Source organism: Sylvia atricapilla, chromosome 10 (assembly GCF_009819655.1).
Source record: "Sylvia atricapilla isolate bSylAtr1 chromosome 10, bSylAtr1.pri, whole genome shotgun sequence".
Lineage (NCBI taxonomy): Eukaryota > Metazoa > Chordata > Aves > Passeriformes > Sylviidae > Sylvia > Sylvia atricapilla.
In genome coordinates, this window is record NC_089149.1 from 2,849,761 (window position 1) to 2,859,410 (window position 9,650).

General features: G+C 44.4%; 1 protein-coding gene across 1 annotated transcript in view; it reads right to left on the reverse strand.

The window, feature by feature from the left end:
* BCHE (butyrylcholinesterase) overlaps window positions 1–8,974 on the reverse strand; it is a 45,548-nt gene extending 36,574 nt beyond the window's left edge. The window contains exon 1 of the mRNA XM_066325695.1: window positions 8,896–8,974. The gene's annotated coding sequence lies outside the window, so the exon portion shown is untranslated. The remainder of the gene's footprint in view (window positions 1–8,895) is intronic.
* Between the last annotated feature and the right edge of the window lie 676 nt (window positions 8,975–9,650).

A 9,650-nucleotide genomic window follows, 5' to 3' on the forward strand; every position in this document is an offset into this window, starting at 1 on the left:
GATGGCAGGGAAGATTTCCTCACTGAAAGGGTGAAAGGCAATGGAACCAGCCCTGGAAATGTTCCAAAAATGTGTGGGTGTGGCACTTGGGGACAGGGTTTAGTGGTGGCCTTGGCAGTGCCGAGGGAATGGTTGGACTCGAGAATCTTGAAGGGATTTTCCAACCTCAGTAATTCCGTGATGGGAAGATGTCCCTGGTAGTCCATTGAATTATTGCTATCAAATCCTTTGTGCTGACATGAAAATACGGAATAACTTTGTCAAACAGCAGGGGAAGGAGAGGAGAGAATTAACCCTGTCAGTGCTGCCCCAGGCATCCCCCAGCACCCACGCCAGGAGGAGATGTCAGCTCAACCCACCTGATCTGAGCTTCTCCATCCAGGCATCAGCACTGCCTCCTGCTCCTGAGCAAAGCACAGATCAGTGTCTGAACTGATGGGTAATGATTGGAGAGTGATCAAAGCACGTCAGGCAAGGAGACCTGACATCCCTGCGCTCGCCAAGGATTTTTAGAGAGTTGAAAAACACTCTGGTTTCTCCAGGCTGAAGTGAGATGTGTGGGAAGCTGGGACAGCTTCCATCTCAGGGGTTTGGTCTCTGTCCATGGTTATGGTTAACTGAGGCACAGCTCAACATCCTTCCCAGGGCTGCTCCAGAGGGATCCAGGGACTGCAGCACCTCCCTGTGCCTCAGTGGGATACAGGGAAAGGCTGTGAACAGCAGCATTTTGGTCTTTGATCATTTTGTCCTCTAACTCAGCACTCAGGGAAGAGAAGACAATCTCTTCCTCTTCCTTATCCTCTTCCTCTTCCTCTTTCTTTTCCTTCTCTCCTTCCTTCCTTCTTTCATCTTCTTCCCTCCATTCTGCGCTTCTCCAAAGCTCTTTGTACAATTTTTCAGAAATATCCTCGCTGCACTCAGAGTATTCAGAGTGCTCAGAAATATCCTCCCTCTATTCAGGTGTTCAGAATATTTTGTCCTATTTATGTAACAATGTGTTTCTTCTGTAATACAGCAAAGCAGAATAATAAGTATTTTAAGGATTTCAGCGGAATTCGTGTACATTGGGCTACAGTAAGATAAATGAAACTTAAGAGAAAGCTTAAGATTCTGTTTAAATGCATGAGTCATCCCTCCACTGGACTCCAGTGCTGTCTTGAGAGTGATTGTGAGTCATTCCTCAGCCATGCACCGGGCTAAAGGACAAAGAGGAAGCAATGAGACACCTCAGCATTCCCCTGGGGAGAAAATCCTACAGGCATAGTCACTGCATAAAAATAATGAGCCTTTTGCCCCAAAGCACTTAAGTCCTCCAGTGGCTTTGAAAATCCCTTTGCTCTCAGCTCCAAAGCCACACCGCTGAAATCAAAGGGTTTTTGTATGAGTTAAGCAAGACTGAGCAGTCTCTCGTTTAGATGAAAAACCCAGACAGGTTGTGGACTCCCAGTCCCTGGAAGTGTCCAAGGCCAGGCTGGATGGGGTTTGGAGCAACCTGGGATGGTGGAAGGTGTCCCTGCCCATGGCAGAGGTGGAACTGGCTGAAATTGAAGGTGCCTTCAAAGCCAGACCATTCTATAATTCTTTTATTCCATGAAAAAGCCTTGCCCAGTGTCAGGAGCAGCACCAACACTGGACTGGAACCCCCTCTCTTGTCACACTCAGTGGCTTTTGTCCCATCCTAAATGATCAGAAAATCAACTGAATATGTAGTTTGTAGGATGTTTTGTTCAGCACCCACATCTGCATTGCTTGCAATCACACAGCCTGTGCTTCACAACCCAGCAAAACAGAAAACTTAATTAATTTTATTTGAGGATCCTCTCTGAGCACTTTTGCCACCCGTTTCATCTCACTGCCACCTCAGAAGTTACACTCTGACCAGCGTCACTTACCCTGAAGACACACAAGAAAGGGAATAAATATCATCATTGCTGTCTGAATATTCAGTCTATGTAAATGCATTATAGACTTTGCTTGACTTTGTCATAATAGAAAAAGCAAGGCAAAATTACAATTTTTTTCTGCTCACACTTCCCTTTTGTACTTTTCTGTGGGTTTTTTTTTTCCCCAAATTTTGCATAGTACATGTTGCAAGAGGTGGTTTTTTTTCTCAGTTATATCCCTCTAGTTATTATCTTGAAAGCAAAATTCAGACATATCCAGCACCTTGAGGTTTCAGAATCAGGGATGTTGGGAAGGACCTGTTACTTCATCCTTTTTGCATATGCCCTTGCAGCCTGCTGTTTTCTATTTATTCTGAAAACCTCGGGTAAAATGAAATCTTACAAATGAATTAATGAGAACAGGCTTCAGTTCTGTGCAGGCAGAGAGCCGAGTTGTGAGGAAGGGAAATTCCTGTGCGGATCTCGGTGCATTGGGAATGTGGAATAACCACAAACCACCAGGTTGTGCTGTTGCCCTTAAGCAATGCACATCACACCACAGAGCTGTGCTCGGCTCCTGGCTGCAGTTTCTCTGGGAAGACCCTGAAATCCTGGAAAACCAGTTCTCTCAGACTCATTTTCGCTCGTGATTATACAGCTCAGTGTTTTTTTTCCCCGGGTTTTGGCTGGCTTTGAAAGCCACCAGCAGTGTTTGCTGGCCACGAAGTTCAGGTAGGAAAAAGAACAAAAATAAACAGTAAAATTAAAAGTATAAAAATAATGAAAAAGAAACAATAAAAATAAGGTAATTAAAAATAAATCAGCCATCAGCATAGCCTTAGGATGTAAACACTGCATACCTCACCCAAAAACTGGCAGGGTTTTTTGATAGTTTATACTCAACCTCTATATTTTTCTTGCAAACTTCTAAACAAAATCAATCTTTTCAGTTTTTCCATTGCATGTTTTCTAAGTTAACCACAGCTAAACTGGGCAGATTTGTTTCTACAGGACTGAGCACCTCAGACAGTAGAGTAACCCAGAGTTACTTTCCTACTCCATCTGACTAAAGAGATGTGTTAACTGCACAGGAGTAGTAACAACTTTTGTCAAATAAAGAATATTCAAGAATGGTCATGCAGAATCTGAACAAAGGCAAATCATCAAATTATAAAATCCCAGGATGGTTTGGGTTGGGAGGGACCTTAAAGATCATCCAGTGCCACCCCTGCCATGGGCAGGGACACCTCCCACTGTCCCAGGTGCTCCAAGCCCCAATGTCCAGCCTGGCCTTGGGCACTGCCAGGGATCCAGGGGCAGCCACAGCTTCTCTGGGCACCCTGTGCCAGGGCCTCACCATCCTCACAGGGAACAATTCTTACTCAATATCCCATCTAAGCCTCCTCTCTCTCAGTTTGAAGCCATTCCCCTTGCCTTTGAAGCCATTCCCCTTGCCCTGTCACTCCACATCCTTATGAAAATTCCCTCTCTGCCCTTATTTTAGTCCCTCCTCTGTGACTGAAAGGTCACATAAAGTCTCCTCAGAGCCTTCTCATTTCCAGGCTGAACATTCCAAATTCTCCAGCCTTTCCTCCCAGCAGAGCTGCTCCATCTCTGCTCATCCCGATGCCTCCTTTGGACTCTCTCCAAATGCTGGGGAAGTTTGCAGAGGTAAAGTTGAAGAGCAGACCAAGCACAGAATTACACAAGTAAAGCTTTCTGGCCAACAAAAACCTGCATCTCAGCAAGAGGTGATGTTTTTTGTCTCCTATTGCCACCCAGAGGGTTTTCTTCCTTGAACTCATCTGAGCACTTTTTGCAACCTTGTAAACATTCAGAGTCCAGAACATCTGGCGCCAGATCCATTGCCTTAGTGAAAAATGCCATGAGCCGTGAGAAAACTTCCTTTTGGTTTGCTTTTGAACCCACCACCTGCCAGCCTCCCATGTGATAAAGGGGAAAAAAAAGCAAACCTGGCAAAGGTTCAAGGCTGGATCCTGATTATTTCCCTCAGAAATGCAGGTACATTGGATAAAACCAGTTCACAGAATGACAGAATTATCAGGTTGGAAGAGACCTGCAAGATCGAGTCCAGCCCAACCTTAACACCTCACTAAACCATGGCCCCAGTGCCACATCCAGTCTTTCCTTAAACAAATCCAGGGATGGTAACTCCACCACCTCCTCATGCAGATCATTCCAGTCCTTTATCACTCTTTTCGTAAAAAACTTCTTCCTAATATCCAACCTACATTTCCCTCGGTGCAGCCTGAGGCTGTGTCCTCTGGTTCTGTCAGTGCTGCCTGGAGAAAGAGCCCAACCCCAACTGTCTACAACTTTCCAACCACCTTTCAGGAGGTTATAGAGAGTGGGTTTTGTGGGTTTGTGACAGATGGGACCATCCCACCACAGAAACCCAAACCAGGACCCCAAACCTTTAGATTTGGAACAAATAACTGTGAGTCACATTTGGAGATGATTTAGTTGAATTCACATCACTAAGCACCTGATTGTTCCTTCTCCTCTTAATATTCCCAAAGATTTAAAGATTCTTACCCAGCTACCCTTGAACTTTTTCCCTGGTGCTGAGGAGCTTTTCCACGTGGTGTGCTTTACTCCTCAACTGGTGCAACACCCACAGTCTCCCACCTTCCCTTAAAGCACTCCAAGGATAAAAAAGCTTTTAGCTCAGCTTGAAAAGAAGGAGGAGGATGGATCCTTTCCTTTCATGCACCTCGGTGGGAATACAGCAGATCAGGAGTTGTTAGAACACAAGGAACACAACTCAGGTTATTCAGCTCCCAGGTGGGAGTTGGGGCTGTCCTGCCTTGCAGAGCACAACTTCAGTAGCAGATTACATCCTGCACAGTGGTTTTCTCTCCTAAAATAGCCTCCTGAAGGATACAACCAGATTTTTAGCTCCTAAAAATTCCCAGCAGCACTTCAGAGCCCGCTCCTGTATGCCTGTTTCACGAGGTGTGAATCTGTCCTTTCACAGAGAGGGTAATTATATGTTGTACATTCTCAAATTTCCTCCTGTCCAAATTACCGACAAGCAGCTCCTGCTGTGTCCAGTTCAGAATCTCAGATGAGCAGACAAATGTGAATATTAAACCCTGCCAGAATTTCTACAAAGTGGGGAAAGATGGGGAAATCCCTTTGGACTCATTTAAAGTCTTGCCCCACAGATCTGTTGAGTGCCATCAGGAAGGTCCACAGGATTAAAGCAATCTGAAGGAGATCATCCAGTGGTGGTTTTAGAAGGCTTTTGACCCAATCCATCCCCAAAGCTTATTAGGGAAATTTGAAAACTGCAGGGTAAAAGGTAAATTTCTTCCACGGATTAAAAGGCATTGCTGAGATAGGGAAAACAAAGGAGAAGAAAAAAAAGATCTAATTCTTGACACACAGAGAGGTTAATGTGGAGTGCCCCGAGATTTGCTGCTGGGACGGATTTTTTTTTTGGTCCCTTTAAATCCCTGGCATAATGCAAGAAGTCCTGGCTTACTCGGCAAATATTCTGCACTTCTCTGCTGCAATAAATCCTTGTGCTTGCTTTAGCTCAGGCTCCCGAGCTGCTGTGCCTCAAATTGTAACAGCACCCACAAGACAGGCAGGGCACACGAGCAGGGAGCTCAATCTCAACCTGCTTCCACTCACTTCATTAGAAATATCCCAAGGGGGGAATCTGTATCACTTGTGATTTCTCATAAATCAGCACACAGACTTTTTTTTCTCTTTTAAACCTCCTGCCAGTCTGAAGCTCTGCAAGGTAGATAAAACTTTTTTTTTTTTTTTTCCTCTCCTTTGTGTATGTATGAAAAAAAAAAAAAGAAAATTGGGAACCGTGCTGGTGCTGTGGAAAATGTTGCTGTTATGTGGGAATGAATGGCATCCAAAAGATTCTTTAAAGCCAAAGTAAACTTTCTCTTGAAGGTTTAAGTGATACCACGCACGTGTGCAGATGTTCAGCATGGAAATAAGCCAGCAAATGGAGCCAGCTGGAAAAAAAACAGTGGAAGAACTTTCATCCAGATGAAGATTTATGAGTCTACCAGTAGAGATACTAATGGATTCAGAGGTGGGTGTTTGACTGTTCAAAAAAATTAAACAACTCAGTAAAAAGTGTCTGCCTATTCTTCAAAACCACCCCAAAATGGTTAATGCGTTTCATGGCAAAAAAGATAAAACCCAAATAAATGTCTGGTGTTATTGCACATCCTCTTGGTTTTGAATTGTTTCAGTCACGAGACAGAAAATATGGAAAACATTCTGAAGGAGCAGACAGGAATATCTTCAGAGCAGCAAGAGCTCTGCAAAGTGTAAAAGCAGTTTTACACAAGTCTCTGCTCTTATTTCACCATTGGAGCCGTGCAATGTTCCAGAAGCTGAAAGGCTCTGCCATGGGCACAGTGGTCAGAAAAACCTGACTCTCAAATATCCTGGGCACATAAAGCAAGATAAAAATCCTAACTACAGTGAATTCTCACTATTCAGAACATAAATTGATTGATGGTCAGTCCAGCCAAGAAGTTCTCTTGGAGGTGTTATTCCATAGGCACCACAGCAGGAGGAACTGGCAGAAAACAAAGCTGAATATTTAATTTCCATTGTCAGCTTGATGCAGTAATGATCTCAGAAAATCAGCTGCCCTAAGCCAACCTGCACTGATAAGTGGGACTCTAGAATATTTTCATTTGCATTATAAATGATGCTGCCTGGTGGAGGACACCTAAAACACCTCATTTTTCCAAAAATGTGTTTGAGAGCTTTCCAACTTCCACAGCACTTTTGCCCTTTGGGGAATAATGGAGAACTGAAGTCAATAATTGTATTTGATTTCAGGTTTTGTGTAGCACATGCAAAGAATTCACCTTCTGTTCAAGATCAACAGTTGGGAAGTTTTGATGATCCCTTATGGAAGAGCATTTTACAGTCACTCATGATCGGAAACTTTACTGCCCTTTCCAGATAAATCTACACAAATCTCTTTTTATTATGAATTTTACAATTTATGCGCTTCCTTTAGGTTACACTTACATGAAGGAAACACATTTCTAAGCTACTCCAACGTATTTTCAACTTTTTGGGAATAAGAAAAAAAATTACTTTTCCCCCCATCATCCAAGTGAACTTTGTCCACCCTGTCCTTATTTGAGAACATCACTCTTGATGTGGAAGGATCAAAAATATTACATCATTATTTTCATTTTATTTCTTTGAGGTCAGGCTGATGGAGCACAGGTCAGCAAAAATGACAGTGCCACCAACACACAAAAAAATAAATAACTTGTGTAAAATACACACACACAGTGGAAACCTCTCCAGATACAATTTCTCTTCAAAAAGCTGCTTTATGTAATTCCATATTGACTGAGAGGATTTGGAAGGGGAAAACACATCCAAATTAAAATCAGCCACTTTAAAAACATGGAAAGAAAATTGCTGTCTAACAGCCGCACTTCTGCCAGAGAAACCCGACTGCAGGAAAGGGAACAGAAAGTTTTCTGAGGGTTTTACAGCTGGGAAAGCCTGAGAACTTTATTTTTCAGAATTCTTAGAAATGCAATGATTTGCTGCTATTGAAACACTATGGAAAAGTGTTTATGCAGAGATGGAGACGGTGAGGGGCTCTGGAGCAGCCTGGCTTCTCCAGGATCCAAAGACCTGAGCACAAACCTGTAAAATGGGATTAATGCCATAGGAGGAAGAAGGCAAAGATTTCACCAAGCAGCACTGCAGGATCCCAGGTGTTAATCAGCTGGTTACCTGCCGCATGGACCCTGCTGCTGCCCCAGGTAATGATTAACTTAATTAATTGTGCCAGCCCTGGCTGCTGCAGGTGCCCTTGGGTCAGCTGGGAGAGAAAGGGGAAGGGATAAGGGAAAAACTGAGCACAGTTTCTGTGTCCTGAGGAAGCTGGAGAAGAAGAAAGAGCCACTCCTCAGGGCAGTCAGAGAGGTTACATTAATAATTGGAATTTGTAGCTGCAAAACCCCTGGGGTGTTGATACCTTCTATCAGGGCTACCTAAAAAAAAGAAGCTAGATAAACTTAGGAGAATGAAAAGCAGTTCTGTTTATGGAAGGGCCTCCAGGTACATTTAGGGCAGACAAAGCCCCCAGGGAATACACCCAAAATGGACCCCGGGTCACGGGTTTGCACACTTGGATCAGCTGGGGCCATTGGCACATTGGGGGTTCATCTCCCAATTACAGCTCCAGCTAATGAAGTCACTGAGCCCAAGTTTTCCCCCTCAAAACTCCCTTTTGTTCCCATCCCTGGGCCCTGAGGCAGTGAGGGGTCCGTGATTGCCAGGCCTGGAGAGGAATTGTTGTGTCTGCCCAAAGTGGGGGAGCAGCAGCTGACACTGTGTGTGGGGTGTGGGGGCACACACTAAAGGGCTGCAGGAGCACAAATGGGTGGGAAATACAAAAGCTCAAATCCTGAGCCATCAGTATCAGCAGGGTTTTGCTGAGCTGTGACCAAGGGACCCCAAAGATCTTCCCCAGCCCTGAAATCTCAGAGCCTCCCCAGCAGCAGAGGAGCAGCTTGGAAGTGATGGCAAATCTCAGAGTCTGAGTTTGCTGCTCCCACAAAGGAAAACACTCCTGGAGCACCAACCCTCTGGCCACCAGTGCTGGGGGAGCAGGGGATGAGCTCAGAAGGGAGAGCTCTGTTTCTGGTGTCTGTAACACACCTGCACAGACCTGGGAGAAGGAGCTTTGTTCCCTGGGTTCCCAGCTCTGGTCTGGTGCCAGTCACAATCCTCGTGGCACCAGCGAGAGGACAGGGCAGAGTTCAGGACTAAAGGGCACCACAGTGACACTGGAGCACCTGCAGCTGTGCTGCTCCTCTCTGCCCACTGAAACGCCAGAGCTGTGCAGGTGGCACCAAATTCACCCAGAAATTTAGGGAGAACAGCAGGATTATTTTGTTTCTTCACCCCAACCTGCCTGTCTGATCACATCAGCACTCTTGGATCTGAAAAGGAAGCAAAAAAACCCACCAACCTTGAGAGCTGGTTTTCCCATCCGGCTGCTCCTTTCCTTGAATAAAAGAGTTTTCCTGGGTCAAGAGCTGATCACCAAAGTAGCCAAATTATTTCTGCCCAGAATTGCTGGCTAACCTGTCAGATCAGCAGGAGGTTAAGCAGCCAGCGACGCCACATGACTGCAAGGGTGTGCTATATTTTATCTGTAGATAATGTGCTGAGGTAATGACACTTTGGCAAACGAGTCAGTGAGACACACACACGTTCCTGCTCAGCTGTGTTTACACATCTCTGCTTTTCCCACTTTGCTGAGACCCTTCCCTGTTATCAAATATTTTTTTTAAATAGTTGTTGATAGAACCAGGGTTTTGTATTTGTTTTGAAATCCTTTCCAAGGTCCCAAAAAAGTACACACACGTCGATGTAATTGTTTAATAAAGCCACATGAAGTTTCAGTTCATGGGGTGGCTTGTCATTTGAGTGGAATTTAGATTCCACATTGCTTTTATTAGAAATAAAGAAGCCTTAACACCTAGAATAACTCAGTTCTTCAGTTTTCATGCCTGGCATTGCTGAGCTGTTCAAGTGTGGGACATCAGCTCAGGGAGAAAGGGCTGGTTCTGCTCAGGGAGCTGCTGGAGCATTGAACTACTTTATTTTCCACTTCCCGTTTTCTGGTGAGAAAGGAAACAATTGTTTTGGGTGGTTTTGGTTTTTTGGTGTTTTTTTTAAATTTATTTTATTTATTTGTTTGTTTGTTTTTGGTTGTTGTTT